General features: G+C 45.9%; 1 protein-coding gene across 6 annotated transcripts in view; it reads right to left on the bottom strand.

Moving 5' to 3' along the window:
• The window catches only part of CD151 (CD151 molecule (Raph blood group)), a 40,320-nt gene that overhangs the window by 22,117 nt on the left and 1,507 nt on the right, over positions 1-16,696 (bottom strand). For 2 of the 6 annotated variants that reach the window (XM_068944736.1, XM_068944734.1), the window contains exons 2-3: positions 6,559-6,713; positions 1,519-1,638 (exon numbers count right to left, since the gene is read on the bottom strand). The gene's annotated coding sequence lies outside the window, so the exon portion shown is untranslated. Of the gene's footprint in view, positions 1-1,518; positions 1,639-6,558; positions 6,714-7,249; positions 9,249-16,696 lie in introns of those variants that run through there. The other 4 variants (XM_009674390.2, XM_068944733.1, XM_068944737.1 and 1 more) reach the window with 3 other exon arrangements.

Raw genomic sequence — 16,696 nt, 5'->3', positions numbered from 1 at the left:
GCACCTGCAAGAAGAGGGAGAGGGAGCAGGAAAGGCTGACCCATCTATACAACCATGTCTAGAATTAAAAAAGAGAATTCCTCCTCCTCTATCTGAATGCAAGTCACAACCTCCCAACTGGGTAAGATGATCCAGTGCGTGACTGCTGGGCAAGGCAGAGGTCAGCTTCAAATGTTAGCCATTCCAAGGCCCAGTCGTCAAGCGCTCTAGTTTTACTGAGGCTGAGCCCTCAGGACAAACTGGGCAACAGGAATGCATTTGAAGTCGAGCATTTAAGCTCCAATTCTGGGTGCTGAGCACTTGGGAACACAGCACTGCACAAACAGCTGTTTTGTTGTGCTGAAGCACCTAAAATCTCAATGGCAGGACTTTGTCTAGTATCCTGCATCAGACTACTGCATTTTCATTTGCAGGCCCAAAGGCATATGCAGGCATGCACTTACATCCCAGCTCAGAAAGCACGTGGCATGCACACACACACACAATCCTGCTGGCTAGACATTCATTTAGTCATCACAGACTTTGCTCAGTACATGTGCCTCAACTTGCACAGTAAAAGGAGTCAATTAAACAGCAAAGAAAGCCAGACCTGCAGGCTTTTTCTGCACAATATGCCCTGCAGCAGCATTTGATGGATGGTGAAGAAACAACGCCAAAATAAATGAAATAGTTCCCAAGCCATTAAAGGCAACACAAAGCAATGCTTAATAATGAGTAATGGCAAGAAAATTGGTTTTCAACATGTCAGTGATATCTATTTCACAGGTAACTTTTATGAACTGGGGGAAAACAGAACAACCTACACTTTATGCAGCACTCATCCCCGTAACAACTAAAAGACTGTCAATAAGTGAGGGCTAAAGTGCAGCCCTCTAGCCCATCTTTTCTGACCAGGCATGGAACAGACTCGCTGGCTGTATCTATATGCTGCTATGAAAGAGTAGCTCCCAAGGCCTGTACGTTCAATATTATCTGCCTCCTGCCTATATGGCGACCTCACACACCCACCGGGCGTACTGTTGGCCTCGAAGGCAAGGTATCTGGAGTCTGTCTATGCTGGTACCCCGGCCAGCTGCACAGCAGATAGCTCTGGCCCTGAGGCAGGTCTTAGCAAACAGACCAGACATGTTCTACCTGGTATGCACAGTTCAGGTGCGGGCTGATAACCTGACATACTATCTCCAGCAAACTAACCCAAGACCTCATTCTCCAGGAAGGCTAAACCCCAACTGCTGGGAACATGACCTCACTGTCCAAGTTCTCTCTCTGAAAAATGAAAATATTACTACCAGTGCTTCCCCTCCCCCACTGGAGCATCTACAAAAAAAAGCATCAAGCTGCTTATCAACTTGCCAGCAGATCTCATACAGCCCAGAAAGCAGCTACAAGCCACTAAATAAAGCCTTCCCAAGAGAAGAACTCTAAAGCTGGTCGGTGAAGTGCTGTGGTTTACATAGTTCCTAAGTGTCACTATCCACCTCGAACGGATAGCCAACATGGGTCAGACTGGATACTGACCTTTCACCACCAAAACAACTGAGAGTACCAGTGCAAATCTTCAGTTCCCGACAAAGGCTTTTTCTCCTCCCTCTTTTCTTGCTGGCTCTTGTCCTCTGTTGGGTTCAAGAAAGCAGACAGCTGAAAAGAGAGGAAAAGAGAGACAGAGAATCATGAACTATGTCAAGTTTTATTCTGGGAATCAGACCGTGATAATACACTTTGCCATCAAGCCCTCCTTATAATGAAGGGCACATGGCTTCAGAATACACCCCATGAATGCATTTGAATAAACTGAAAAGTATGCATGGAATAACAGGAGAAACCCAGACTGCAGCAGCGGGAAGCGTGAAGACCTTTTAATGGTATGAAGCCGTGAGAATAGGTTTATATTCACGTTTGCAACATCCTGTAAATACCGCTATTGTTTCTGTCAAGGCCATATACATACCACAGCAACAGCCCATTCTGTCAACAATAAAGGAGTCCGCAAGGACCAGGAAGTAACTCTATGAGAAAGCTCACGAAGAAAACTCTACTGTGCAATGTGATGCCCTATCTGGTGATAGGGCTTCAAAGTGACCACTGCCCCTAGCAGTGGCATGGGAGGCGTTTCAGAATAGCCTAGGAAGAGCAAAAAAGCAGGCAAGTAGGGCCAGAACTCACTGCATATAGCCATCCTCTGCTCCCAGGTCTTAGGGGCCTTGGGAAACAGAGCACAAACCAGATCACGCAGAGAAAAAGGGTGCTTGGAAGTTTCTGTTTTCTTCAGCCTCCAATCCCTTGCTGAACCAAGACAGGTCCTAAGCATCATGGCAGGCTCTGCTCCATCACCAGCTATTGGCAAGCTCCCCAGAAGGTAACTACAATATCCCTGAACCGCGGAGCTGGGTCAAACACAAGATTCTCCACTCAACTTCTCACCAAAGTAACCTCCCGGCAGACTGGGTCATCAGAAAACAGTCCCCCTAAATTCATCTGCCACTACCAATCCTCCTAGAGCAAGGCCTCAACCTCCCATTTCAGCACCTCCTTTAGAACAGATAAGCAACAAGCTACAGGAAGGTGCTGTTAAACATAGCAGGAGTAATTTCTCTGCAACCTTACTGCATTTCTGTGGAGGCAGCCAGGCTGTGCAAGGCTGTCACAGTGGGAAATGGCCTCCAGCATCCCCTCTGCCCCCTGAAGAGCAAAAGGCCAGGCACAGTTGAAAAAACAGGCCTGCTTTTCTAAGACAGAGGTTCCCACTTTTTCTGCACACGTTTGTACCACCATTTCCTCAGCCACCTCACCCTCCTACCACAGCAGATAGATTTGATTCTCCCCTGAAATCTCTCTCCATTGGTATTGCTGGCAGCAGGATGGAGAGAAGAGGAGAAGGGAATACCAGTTCTTACCTAATCTGTCTGTTTGGATACTGAGTTACTGATGCTCTGATCTCTACCCTGACACTTATTTCGCAGCCTAAGGCTTAAGCTCTCTTATCTATTGCCTTTACTGGGAAATGGAAGCAGTAATACTTCCGGACTTGCCTGGGTGGGAGAATGGAGTGTTTGCAAACCACCTGGGAAGAGAAAAAGGTTACTTCTTATTATCAGATGAAATTTAACACCATTTCATAACCGTTTCAATTTGCTATTGACTTCAAGGAGAGTTTCCAGCAGGCCTTGTTCAGGCACAGTACAGGCAATACAGCTTCATTTATGGTCACCCTAGATTACCCCTGCTACCGCTCCCTGTGAAAAGAAATACTCTGGTAAGTGCTAGAAACTTGTTAATTCACATTACTATGTAGTCTCCAAATCACAGAACAATCTCTTTAGAAAAATAGTGGAAATCCCAACTCTTGAGACATTCAGAAATAGGCCAAGTACTGGAATCATAAACTAAACTAAAAGATCAGTCGCACACTGGGCTGGACAATGGGTTGTTTAAATGGAGACTTTTCTACATCTATGATCTGTTTCAGGAGCTGCTTTAAAACAATATTTGACAAACAACTAGGCAACATTAAAAAAACATCTCTGTAGTGGCAGGTTTTACTCACTGCCTCGTGTGGATAAGATTGAACAATCCTTCACAACCCTTTGCCTTCTTCCTTCTCTGAGAGATAAAGCTGCTCAGCGGCTCACGATCTGCCTTCAAGTCTTGCTCAGCAGCTCTCGGAGTACTTACACAGAGATACTCCCCTCATCAAAGCCTTTGCCTGGCTATCTGTGCTTCCAGCAGCTCTCCCTTGCTCCAATGGCCAAGAGATCACTTTGGAGGCACAGGAGGAGAGGAGAGAAGGCACAAATAGCACAGCTATCTGCAAAGCAAGATAGCCTCCTCTAGGCATCCTCACTCCTAAGGCTGGGCCCAAATTCTCCCTGAGCAGCACTTGTGCCCCACCATTTAGAGGTCTGCCTCACGCTGCTCTCATGCCTATTTAGAAAAGAAAGTCAACCCAGGATACAAAGTTGAATGTTTTGCTTTCTGTTTCAGCATGCCAGAACATGCTGGAAAGTCAAAGTACTTATGCCTCTAGGGCCAGGGAGAAAGCAAAACGTGAGCCAGACAACTAGTGAGGCAAAGAAGCTTCTTCTCAGGATTTTTTTTTTTGTTCATTTATAGTTTGGGGCAGACACGCAGAACAGATTTGGGTCCTGAACCCTCCTCCCTGAACCTTTCAATGGAAACTAAACATATTTAGTACTTACGAAGGAGATTCTACAGACCACAGTTTGGAAACAGCGTCATGCCTTTATCTGCCCCTGTGCATCGTCTAAACTGATTACACACTCCTCAGGGCAGGGAGCAATTTTCCTTGACTGTTTGTATGGTGCCTAGCATGAAACAGACTTCAAGCCTTCTAGGGGCTGCTGAGAACCAAGAAATAAAAATAAATGATTTCTGGCAACCTCGTCTGTTTCTAGCAAGCCTGTGCACAGTGGTTCTGGCACAGGTGAAGATAGCTTAGAAAGTCATGTACCTTCAACAAGAAACAAAATCTCTTGGCCATCTCTGGCAGGCCCCACTTGGCTCTACCTCTTCTCAGGGAGAGCACCTTTCTGAATAACTTAAAAGGGATAAGTGAGATTGTGTCCTGGGAATCTGGGAGGATCTCACCTCAGCACCTTCTGGGCCTGGGCATCATCTCTACAGATGAGTCAAAGACCTACTGCCTATCAAATCTGTCATCCCCCTGGGTATGAGGGGCCACACTTGAAAAATCACCTATTTCTTCTATCGTGGCTCTAGCTGATTTATTTTTAATACGCTTCTCAAGAGAGACATAGATCCCTAACTCCTACTCATTACGATGAGAGTTAGGTATCCAAGGAGAAATTATATGCCTAATACACCTGAGAAGCCACCTCCTTCAGCACAAGAGCTATCTCTTAGAAAAAGAGTGCTCAGCCATTCCTCTCATTTTTCCGAGACGGTTTACTCCTCAGGGAAAGCAGTTACTGAAACATAAATAACAATGAGATTAATTTTAAACTCAGCAAGGATTTATATGCTCATCGCCATACACACTCTGGTGTATTAAGTATTTTATGAGGGGGTTATTCAAACCCAGGAGCAGTGATGACTGGTTTCAGGATCCTTAAGGATAAAATGGACCTTAGTCTACAGCCAATTTCACAATCATTTAAAAAAAGAAAAAAGAAAGAGCAAGAGAAAAAGAAAGCGCAAACAAGCATGCCCAGGAGCGTGTGTGTTTGTGTTCTAGAACTGCTCCACTATAAAGCAAACAAGAAATACTTGATAAGGTTTTCTGGTCCTAACAAACCAGGTAGAGACAGCCACATTCTCAGATCATGAAGCCACAGGCCACCGCTCCCAGAACTCGATAATCTGGAAAGCAGCAGGCCCCTTCAAACACACAGGCCCTGGTTAAAACCAGAAGGCAGGCCAGAGACAGGAGGCACTCAGTGCTTGATTAATGGGAACTCCTTCTGCGTCAAACAACATCATCTCGTATTTAATAAGGCCCCCTTTATCCCAAAGGATCCCAAAGCACTTTACACTATTTATACACAGGAACCACTTCACTGGCCATTGAACTGAAAAGGGGAACAATAATAGTCTTTTTACTCTCTCACTAGAAGTGCCAGAAATCAGTGCCTGGTGTGTGCTTGCAGAAAGCTCATAACAATGAGGGTTTGCCATGACTAGGAACAGCAGTTCAGACAGGTCAGGCTTAGCTAACAGAAAAGACAAACTCTGTGTTCCCTACAGTCTGCTATTGGTACATTTAATTCCGTTTTCTATCGCTGTTCACAGGCACTGGGTTTTTCTTTTAAAGCAGGGATTTGTCTGCACTGGTGAATTGATCGGTAGCATTAAACCACGCTTCTAAACAAAAGCGTTTGTGCTGAATCAACTTTCCTCCTTATCCCTTTGTATTAATTACCCTGTCATTTTCAGCTCAGCTCCCAGAAGAGAAGCAACTCTCACTGTGGATCCTCACTGCTATCAGGGAATATATGCAAAATCTCCCTTCCTCTGTAGCCATGCCAGTATTAGGACTAAGCCAATAATGATAAGCCCACCTGTAAAAATCCTCCCAGCCACGCCAAAGACCATTCAGGGAATTCTGTACATGAATTCAAAGTGGTCTCCAAATACCGTACTGATTGTAACTGTTTGATCACTGTCTATAAATAACCATTTTGTTCACAGTGGTTTAAGTTCAGTGCAAGGATTAACCTCCAGGCATTTGCTGTGTAGTTAGTATATCATTGCTTATCACTTGGCTGCAGGGTCTATCTTTACAGAGGTGCTTTCAGTTTCATTTCCTACAAATCTTAACGCTGTCCCAGCTGAACAGTCAAAAGACAGTAGATTTTCCACCTACCCACAATATTGGGTGCACACCCACTGCAGGCCATCATTTTCATCTCACTTAGTTCACACACAAATCGTTGGACTTTAAATCCCATCATCAAAAATACTCTCCGGTTTTGAAAGACAAGGCAGCTGGTGTCACCACAGGGTACATTTTTAGCCTCTCAGTGACACAATGTCCTATATAACCGCACAGCCTCAAAGGCCACTTAACTCCTCAAAGCAAACCTGCAAAGCGGAAGTTTCCGTGCTACATATAGCAGCACACAGAGATTGAGTGACTTTCCCAAAGTCGGACAGGACACCGGCAGCAGAGAAAAGGTCTGGATGCAGTTTCCTCACATTTCAAGATTTATGCTCCATCCACTGAACCGTTCTGTCCTCTGGAAAACAACAGAGAGTAAAGTTGTACAACACAAAGTCTTCAGGCTACTTATTAGCACTTCCATGCCTGTGCCCGAGACACCTGACTGCAGACAGCACAGCAGTAAACAGAGGTGCACAGAAAGTTGGCACCAGCTGTAGCTTTTGTGTAAAGTTTGTTCTGCTTTAATCAGGTTGTTCCTGTTCACTTTCTCTGCAGTGGAAACAGGCAAAGTGAAAGTCTCTGGAGTTACAGCACAGGTCTCTCCCAGGAAGCCAGTCTCAGTTTCAATTCTATAAACACTGCATTTTAAAAGTAGCTGAGAAGGGATTTGACAGCAGAAACTAAGGTGACAATGTCATCACTTCAGATATGTTGCCAAGTAACTCGGTACTGGTGCCAGCTATGCCAGAAACAACCTCGGAGCACATCAGCAATAGATCTAGTATCTGCAGTACTAGCAATGGGGCAACACATTCCGCAACATCCCAATGCACTGACAGCGAGAAAAGAGAAGGTTATGCAGCCACCCAACAGTGCTACAAGAAGTCTTACCTTAATAGGGCAGACTAGAGAGCTATCAGTGACATCCTCTCAAGAGCTTCCCTCCTACCGAGGACAGCCACCTCATCTGGGAACACTCTCACATCTGCTATTAACCATTTCCGTAAGAAGAGCTTCAGGAAAGGCCAGGAAGTCTTCCCTAAACTTCCTCAATGTCCGCATCTCCGAAGGGTCTGTTTTGGAGCAACTGTTAAACGTTTTGAGAAGCCATCTTCCTTTTCAGAGCTAAAAACACTTTACTAGAGGCAGATCAAATATCCAGCATGGCCAAGGGCAAATTAAATGATATTTCATTTCCTGGAGCAGTAAGTCCAGCCCATAGGGACTCTCTCTCCTGTTGCTGTAGGAGCAATGCTGAAAACAACGCCCAATCACCACTGCGTGAGGCTGCCTTGAAAGCGATCATTCTTCCAGTAAAAATTAAACAACCCCTAGCCAAAAATAAACATTCCCCCCCCACACCTTTCTCTTGTGCAGCAGGTTTTAATGACCCCACCAAAACCATTTATGCAGCTGTTTTTAGAACAGCCTGCAAACTTCACAGGGAAGCGTGTGAATAAATAACTGGAAGGCATGGGCTCTCCTCAAGGCAATTGCTTGCTAGCCCAATACTAAGGCTGGGGGCAGGGAAAAAAAAGCCCCTGGCCTCCAAGCACAGTTCAACAAGCTGTAAAGAAATCCCCCAGCCCCAAGACTTCGACCACTTCCCTGATAAACCTTGCTCTGCCTCCTGGTCTGCATACAGACCTGCCCACTGCGGCACAAGGGCTGGGTTTGCTCAGGTACTCTCAGTGCTGTACTGCTTCACGTGCACAGGGGAAGAGTGGGTTGTGCAGCACCCCATAAAGGGAATAGAGCTATAATCAGTACCGAAGCACTCTGGACTTTGGCCCATCTGTCCCAGGGTATCATCTGCTTCATTTAGATCAGGCAGCAATAAGCAACTGGAAAAGGGTTCCTCGAACAGATGCAAGCAGACTCGAACTTAACTGAGAAATCCTGCAAAGGATTTCTCCATCGACCCACCTTGGGTACAGGGGCTCTGTGAGTTCAGGTTACCCTAGAATTACATGAACATGCCTCATTATACAGGAAAGCCAAGAAGTCAATCGCAATCCTTTTTAATTTCTTTTTTTTTTTCTTTCCCACCCTCCCCAGGTCAATTTTAAATTCAAGAGGGACCATATCATCTCATTTGATCTCTTACAGCAACACAGGTCAAAGAATTTCACCCACTCAGCTCCTCTGGTGCACAGGGTCCCTCGCAGGCGACTAAAGCATTTCTCAAGGTGATCGGCTGGTGGCTGATCACAAGCTCGTGGTCAGCTTGTTGTCTCCTGAACTGCTCTGTGGAACCATGTGTCTTTATAAGTGTTCTCTATTAAAAGCTTAACAATGAAAGACTTATGGCCAGAAATTTTAAAAGTAATCCCTTCGTTTCGCAACTCTGGGACTCCCTGAACTAACTCAAATTCCAAGAAGACACAAGAAGATTTCAAGAAAGGGGAGTAACCACCTAGTTCATTCTGTCCAGAGCCCCTCCAAATGCTACTGGCACATGCTCAGAGTTCAGACTTCTCTGAGTTCAGTAAAAAGCAGCAGAGCTTTTTCCTCTGTGTGCAGAAGATAGGATCATGGCAAACAGCCAGCGTTGGGCAGGCTCATTATCTGCCTCTCAACACCCCTCATACCATTAGTGAGCAAGGAGGGGAAAAGCAATTCACAGCACAGTTCGCCAGTAGGTTTTAAGGCCCTCAGTAAGCCCTTGAAAACTAAAAGCAAAAGCCAGAGAGAATCTAGGAAAAACATAACCAAAAGCTTCTGAAGAACCTAAGTAACTACCTTTTCTTTGGTGTGCAAGAAAGACCTGAGTTTCAGTCAGTACTAAATGCCCACTCTGAAAATGAGGTCCCTCCAGGACATCCAGGCATACTCAGAAAACAAACGTCACTTCTAGCTTTTGAAGAATTTAACAGAACTCTAAAATTCATGCTGGAAGTAACCAGGACAATTCTGGCACAGAATGTAATCTGTCTTTTACTGACCTCAAACTAACAAGTATTTCAGCACTGACAGCTCTAGTGCCCAAGTCTTGCCAGCCAGAAAGAAAACTCCTCGCTTCAGTTGTATGCATGTAGAAAAGCAGCACCTGGCTAGATAACCACTACTGCTGTGCACAGGCACAGGAGAAAAAAAAAAAAAGTATTTGGTCAGGGTGATGCAGAAAGAGGAGGCCTGGGCTGGCCAGACATGATTTTTAAAGGTACAAACTCGCTCAGATATTGCTGATCTGCAGCTGTGGGTTTGCCATTCGTCTCCAGCATTCTGATGCTTTCCCTTCACAGGGAAACAGCTTCCCGCTTACGCGCCGTAAATACGCTATTGCTTAAATTACTGTAGTTGTATCAACAGAATTCCTGATTTGCATAATCTCACTGCTCCTATCTCACTAAAATGGCTCATTTTTTCTTTCTTTTTTTCCTAAAACCTTGTTTAAAATCCCGAGGAAGCAGCAAATTTAAATAAACCGCCTTCTTCTGAAATATGGCTGTTTCCACTTGGAGACCGATGTGGTAACGGACTTAACCTATGACAGCTAGAACGGAGTTTGGGGCTAGTACTAAAGTAAAGTTTGTGACACCAGCGAAAGCAGAGCTTTCCCCCTGCAACCATGTCTGTCTTTCCCTCCCTCTGGGTTTCTTACAGTACAGTTGTGGGTCAGGGACCAGATTTCCCCAATAACCCGACCAAATCCCTGAGGGCAAACGGCCAGGGAAGTCAACCATGGGGATTTTTTCCTGGTGTAACTACAGTGGTTTAAGCTCACGCTTTACAGGGAGGTGAGCTCTGGGGAGCAGACAATGAACAGAGCAGCCTTTTGGTACGTTCTCCAGAAGCAGCCCAACTTCGAGGCTCAGTGCAGGGGGTGCAGTCTCACGCCCGTCGCAGCACTGGACCTCAGCCACGTGGCTTGTACTCTTTCTCTGCTCGGTAGGAGGGGCGGAACAGCAAACTGGGAGTCAAGGGGGCAGAAAGCAGCCTGATGGTTCCTCCTCCCCAAACACAGAAAGAAGTCCTACCAGGAAATTTGGCCCTCCAAAAACACCCCAAGTTGACAAGGGAGACTAGAGACATAAGGCTGTGGCAAATCTCTTGTCTAATCTCATCTCTGGCAGACCTCTCATCTAAGCCAAGTCTCCTACTCAGCTGGGAGGGCTGCTCTACCCTCCATATAGCAAGGGGATACCAGCACCTAAAGACAGTTTTCAGCTTGTTGGCAGCTGCTCCACTCCTCAGTAAGTTGTACTTCCATATACATTTGGACTCAGTTGTTCTACTCCACAACATGATTAATTGTTTCTGAGCTGAATCCACAAGCACAAAGCCCAACGCTTCCCCATACACATACAGAGTTTAAATTTAAGGAATAAATGACCCAGCTCTTGAGAAGGGACAATTCACCCAGGAGAATTGTAAAGGCTCTTCCTGAAGGCAGCCTTATACACATCATTAGGCTCGCACCTGAGACCAGTTCTTGCTCCAGAGTGGGCCGCTCTGAGGTGGCACCTGCCACATGTGTCTGCGTGCTCGGTTTTCATGCTGCTCCCATTGCACGCATAGCTCTCCGTGAGGTCCATGGGTGCTCTGCATGCAGCTTACGGTGACCAAGAAGCAAATAACAAATCCCCTCTGTTTCCAGGGCAACAGAAGGGGCATATGGGATATGAATTCCTCCCTTCTGCATTCCACCAAAGCTAATAAGAGACACTGACATTCACAAGCCATGACTCACTCCTGCTGCATCCAGCACTCCAGAAGCCCTTGCTCACTAGCTGGCATGCCAGAAACGCAGACATGACTGGCATCTGCAGGCTGCCCCATAAGTGTATAAATTTGATTGAAATCGGCCTTCCTCCATATTTTCTCTAACCTAACAGCGTGATCACAGAGGATCAGAGCACTCCCCGAGAACAAACCACGCAGGCATCGCTGCTGCTGCTCTGGCACATTAGCAGGTCACAGGTCAGTGAGGCCCAAAACATGAACCACTTCACACACAACAGAAATCCCTCCCCCGGAAATTCCTGCCTCTGGCCGCTCTCAGTCTCAGTTTTAAAATGATTTTGTCAGTGAAAGATCCAAACAATCTGTTATTTGTACACTAGCTACGTTTGTGAGAGACCAAATCACCAGCCTGCCAGGTGCAGCACAGAGCTGTGAATCTCAGCCCCTAGGAGCTCAAAATTTAGATACTCAAGACAGAGTCAGGGCAGGCGTTACCAGCCTCATTTTCCATAGCGAAGCGATATACTCCGGCAGAGCCAAAAGCTGAACCAAGACCTAAAGCCTCAAAAATACGTAACATCAGATTTTGTGGTCTGCCACTCCACACAGAGACACATCTCAAGGTTTTAAGGAAGGGATTTAGCCTGCTTTCTAACGAGACCTTTCACTGAAAGCAGTAGGATAAGGATACCAGTGACTACTGCGTTATGGATTTGAACTGAGGGCCTGTGATCCCACTGATGGTATTACTGACGGATCAGAGACTACACTTTGCAAAGCGTTAGTGCCAAGAACAGGCACGTGCATAATCTATCAGTGAGCCAGGCACTAAGAGCTAAAAGCCAGCAGAGCAGTGGAAACACACCCTGCTCTGACATCATCAACACTCAGAAACATCTAGGCACCCACCAACATAATTCAACAGAGTGCTGACTGCATCACAATACATCTGATGTTTTGGCCCCCAAAACCTTCTTTCCTTCTATTAAAAAACTTTTCTGTCCTTCTTTCAAAAAACCTATTTGCAGGTGCCACCAGTAAGCCTCTAAATGACACTGACTTCCTCCTGCCTACAAGAAACGCTCCCATTCTCCCACATAAGGGCAGATATTTTTCCAGAGTGAGGTATTTTCACCTCGCTCATTTGTAAAGTACAGCCAGATCTTTTTCCTACAGCATCTCCAGAATGTGTTTGTTTCCTCTCAGCCTGCCCCAATCCTATGGGGACAGAGACATCTGGGAAGTGCACTGCAGGTTTCAGCCTAACTCCACAGCTTTTTAGGAGTGTGGAGCTTTCACTTTGCAACTACAGATCTAAGCACAGGCACCTAGATGGAGCCTCACAGCTCTTTCCACCGCCCTACCACCTCCCCACCACTCTGTTTATCTCTAGCATAATCAAGAGAGCTGTCCCTTGGAAAGCACACACAAAAGGAAAGAGGACTGGGGCTGGAAGAGTGAACTTTGCTCTTTCTCAATTTAGATCTAGTACAGGCAATAGATAAGGAACAGCAGTCAATGCCAAACACTTTATGTCACCTACTTCTGGCTCAGTTATTCCTTATAAAGCCTCATTACTGCTGCCAGGATCAACCCTTTGAACAACACCCCTTCCTGCACCTCCTTCACTTCTCATTTCCTGCCTTTCTTAAGGATGTTTTGTCTTTGCTCTCCCTGTGCTGCTTCCTACTTCCTTTGCTCTTCCTCAGACACGCTCACCTCTTACATACACACTCAGCAGTGCCCGCGGCAGATGCAAAAAGCAGAAAAACACCATGGATGCAGGCACTATCCTGCCAAAGAGCCCTCTGTTAACCTCCACAGAAAGTAATTCCCGACTGTCCTCCTTTATCCCACTAGAGTGGTATCCTGCTTCCACTATGCCTAGAACTGCTAGCATCAAAAGCATGCACAAAGTACACATACATAGATATATAAAAATAACTTCCATGAAGACCCCAGCTGACATGTGTCACGGCAGCTACCTTTGCTTACATCCCTCTAAGGAGCCAGCTACACTTTCAGTCACATCTCAAGCTTATTTCACTACTACTTGAAATGCAGCTACAGAACTGCACAGCACTTTTACAGCAAGGATGGGAGAATCGTAATCACCCACCAGCAAGAGGAATTTAAGTTAAAAACACAGACACAACCAGTCATACTACAATGTGGCCAAGACCCCAAAACACACCTCTTATTCCGGTATGAAATAGCAGAGGCGCAAAATAGTAACTGTCCTCCTAGTCCCTCTTTTTCTCCCTTAAGTCCCTTACTGTGCAGCAGCCGGGACAGGGGAGTACTAGCACAGATCGGATTCATTCCTCTGCTGCCAGGCTGTGGAGACCACGGGCAGAGGAGTCTGACAGGCAGGAGGCAGCAGGGCCCTGGCAAGAGCTACGCTAGCCAGCAACGCTCCTGTTGTAGTGCTGATACTTGCCAACCGGGTTCAGCGGTGATGAACCCTTTGGCACCATCGGGAAGGACAGTGTGCAATGCTTTTGGCAGACTCATCACAATACCTCATCCGTATGCCGTAGATCAGCTGCTCTTTACCTCACCTGCTGCACTGAGGTTTCCAGCAGGGGAGAGGGGCATTTCTCCCAGACTGAAATGGGGCCACTGTCCTGAGGGGAAGCTCTGCAAAAGCGCACACGCAAAAAGGAATGGGAAAATAGAGCCATTTTACAGTGACCCTATTCACTTCATTTTGGCTTTGTGGTGGCTGCCAGTGCACGCAACTGCACAGGGAAGAAGAAAATCACATTCAGGGTTTGAAAGGAAGGATGAGCAAGTGAGACGGAAGGAGACCTAGTCTTCATCTTCAGGATTTTGGGGGCTTTTAAACAACCACAGTGACCAGGTTTCTGCTCCTCACAGACAGGGAAATTTCAGCCTTTCTCAGCTTCCAGGAGGGTCGCCCCACCTCAGGCCTTCCATAACCTCAGTTGTTGGTGCATGTGCTCAAAGAGCAGCTGGAGATAACCTCGTGTCAAGCCCAGGAGCAGACTTGAGCACAGAATAGAGGTGATGAGTATGAGATGTTCTTTTCATGAGGTTTAAAGAATAAGATCGACAAGATAACTGAGGACAACAGAAGTAGAGTGGGACATAAAATGAAAAAGCTCCCCTTTTTTGCTTTTTCAGGATCAGTCAATTCATCTTTTATCCTTCTGAGCTTCTGTCTTAGTCAGAAGGCAAAAGGAAAACACACAGGGACAAAAGAATTGCTTGACAAGTGATTAAATCACCTAGAAATACCTGACAGGCTAGTTTGCTACATCCAGGTATGCAGGGTGGTAGAAGTGTTTAGTATATTATTTTCTTTCCCTAGGAATCTTTGTGGAGTCCCATAGACACATGTAACACATGCATGTCTCTTCCTTCTATGCACAAGAAGTAGCCCAATGCAGTCCTTAGAGAGGAAGCCAAACTTTGCAGAAGTAGTGAACGTGCCTGGGGCACACCCCAACTAAAGGGCACCCAGCACAAGTCAATCCCTTCAAGGCTGTCTCAAGAGCAAGGGAATTGTTACCTGGCCTGTGTATGTACCTGGGAAACAGTTACAGATTTGAACAACAATTATTATTAGCTGAGGATAACATAATACGCCTCTCAGGAATTCCCTATGGGGGATAGATAGCACTACATCAGCCACCCCCATCTCGCTTTTTTACTTGACAAAGGAATATAAGCAGCTTCTTTCCACCCCCTTGCTGAAGAATCTCTCACACCCATCAGCACAAACTTTAGGAGGCCACACTGAAAATATCCTTTGCAGAGCCAAGGTTTTGACCGCAAGTGCCTTACTGTACTTGAAGAGAAGCAACACTAAACGTACATCAGCGTAGCAGTAGACTAGCAGAGGAGTATGCCAGCACTCACTCAGGCTGGGTGCATTATTTGCAGGCTAGGGGAAGGCGGGGGAGGGGGAGGGTGGGAGAAGAGAGAAATACTGCAAACAAGGAGGGACAAGATGGGCAGTGCCTGGCAAAGGGAGAGCAGGCGCCAGGCTGCACTAGCGGATGTCGCTGCCACAAGTGCTTGCATGCATCAGCAAAGCTGGCGACACTATACAGGGCTATCAGGGCTTGCCAGCCAGCAGGACTGAGGCGAGACGGTCCATCTCTCCTGTGCCATACTTCAGTCTGACAAAACAAGCCGTGCTTTGCTCTTAATAATATCACCTGGCAGCAAAAGAACAAGCAATGCTGTACAGTGCTGCTGCCATTCATCTCACACAATAACAAAACAAGTATCATTGTGGAAAGCCCTGGAAGGCAGGAAACATGGTCATGTTTATCTCAAACGCTGACTTACGGCGAATGACTCTGCCTCAGTTTCCTGCCCGTTCCCACATTGGCATGACACTTCCATACAAAAGGGTTGGGAAGCTTAAGTGTCTGTAAAAAGTCTTTTTAGGTTGGTATGCCTTGCTAACCCAGGGGATTACTTCTATATTAGATCCAAGAGAAGGAGAGCCACAATCTCAACCAGGCTGTCACAGTTTATCTTAGCGCTCTGCTCTCTGCACGGTCCTTAAGAGCAAACCCCCTCCTGTAACAGGCCTGCCTTGAGACAAGAGAAAGTAAACTTACAGTGGCCTGCCTTGAGACAAGAGAAAGTAAACTTACAGTGGCCTGCTACCAGATGCCTATAAAATCTGCAGTTATACTAAGAATTTTAGACTCAAGTTGATGTTAAAGGCTAGTAGACTTCTACAACACCTGCTTTACTATGAATTTAACGGTCTCCTGTCTACTAGCAGCCCTGCTTAGTTAGCAATATTATGTTAGCACTTAATGTTGTCTGTGGTCAGAATCAAGGTCCAAACTTGTTGGATGCTGGGACTTCTCTGAGACAGTTCCTTTTCACTTCAGGCTGCAACATCTCAGAAGAGGAAGGTGTTATGGTCTCTTCACCATGAGCAGTCCTTTTTTGGTCTGAATAATGACAAGTTCAGAGACCCTTCTGTTTTAATAGTACCCAGACGGTATCTTGTCATGCCGAAAGCTTCTCTAACAACCTAGATGATGGCCTCACAGATGGCAAAGAGACACTTTTCAGCATAAGGGACTTGTCTGCAAGCTGTTTAACAAAACAGCTGCTAGTGCAGGTTACCTCTGATGGGTGATGTGTTACCTCTGATGGGTGATGTCATTTTAATTAACCCTTGTGCTAGCAGACAACTTAATATTAACTCTCAGAGCAAGAACTGAAACAGTATAGAGAGAAGGAGGAAGAGAAGTAGGGTAATTTAAAGGATGCTACAAATTAGCCTGAAATAAAGATACATAATTGCTAAAACCCAATAGGCTACTGCAACATGTTGATGGAAAAGCACTAGAGAAGAGTAAGGATTTTTTAAAAACAGTTTCTGCTCTTCATAAGATGACATGGAGCAAGGACTAATGGGAAAGGTGGCAAATGATATTATGCTGCAACAATAACCCATCGCCAGGTCTGATTCAGCTTCCAGAAAGCAAACAAAAGGGAACATAGCCTGGATTTTCCAGCAAACAAGGCCTCTCTCCCCCTCTTCTGCCTCCAACAGTTCTACGAGTACAAAGGCCATGCCTTACTTGAACAAAAAGGAAACATAGTTGAACACAAGACAGAAATAAACAGTTTCACAAGATTAGGGCAACATTC

The sequence above is a fragment of the Struthio camelus genome, chromosome 5 (assembly GCF_040807025.1).
Source record: "Struthio camelus isolate bStrCam1 chromosome 5, bStrCam1.hap1, whole genome shotgun sequence".
Taxonomy (NCBI): Eukaryota; Metazoa; Chordata; class Aves; order Struthioniformes; family Struthionidae; genus Struthio; species Struthio camelus.
This window is presented reverse-complemented; position numbering and strand designations above follow the sequence as displayed.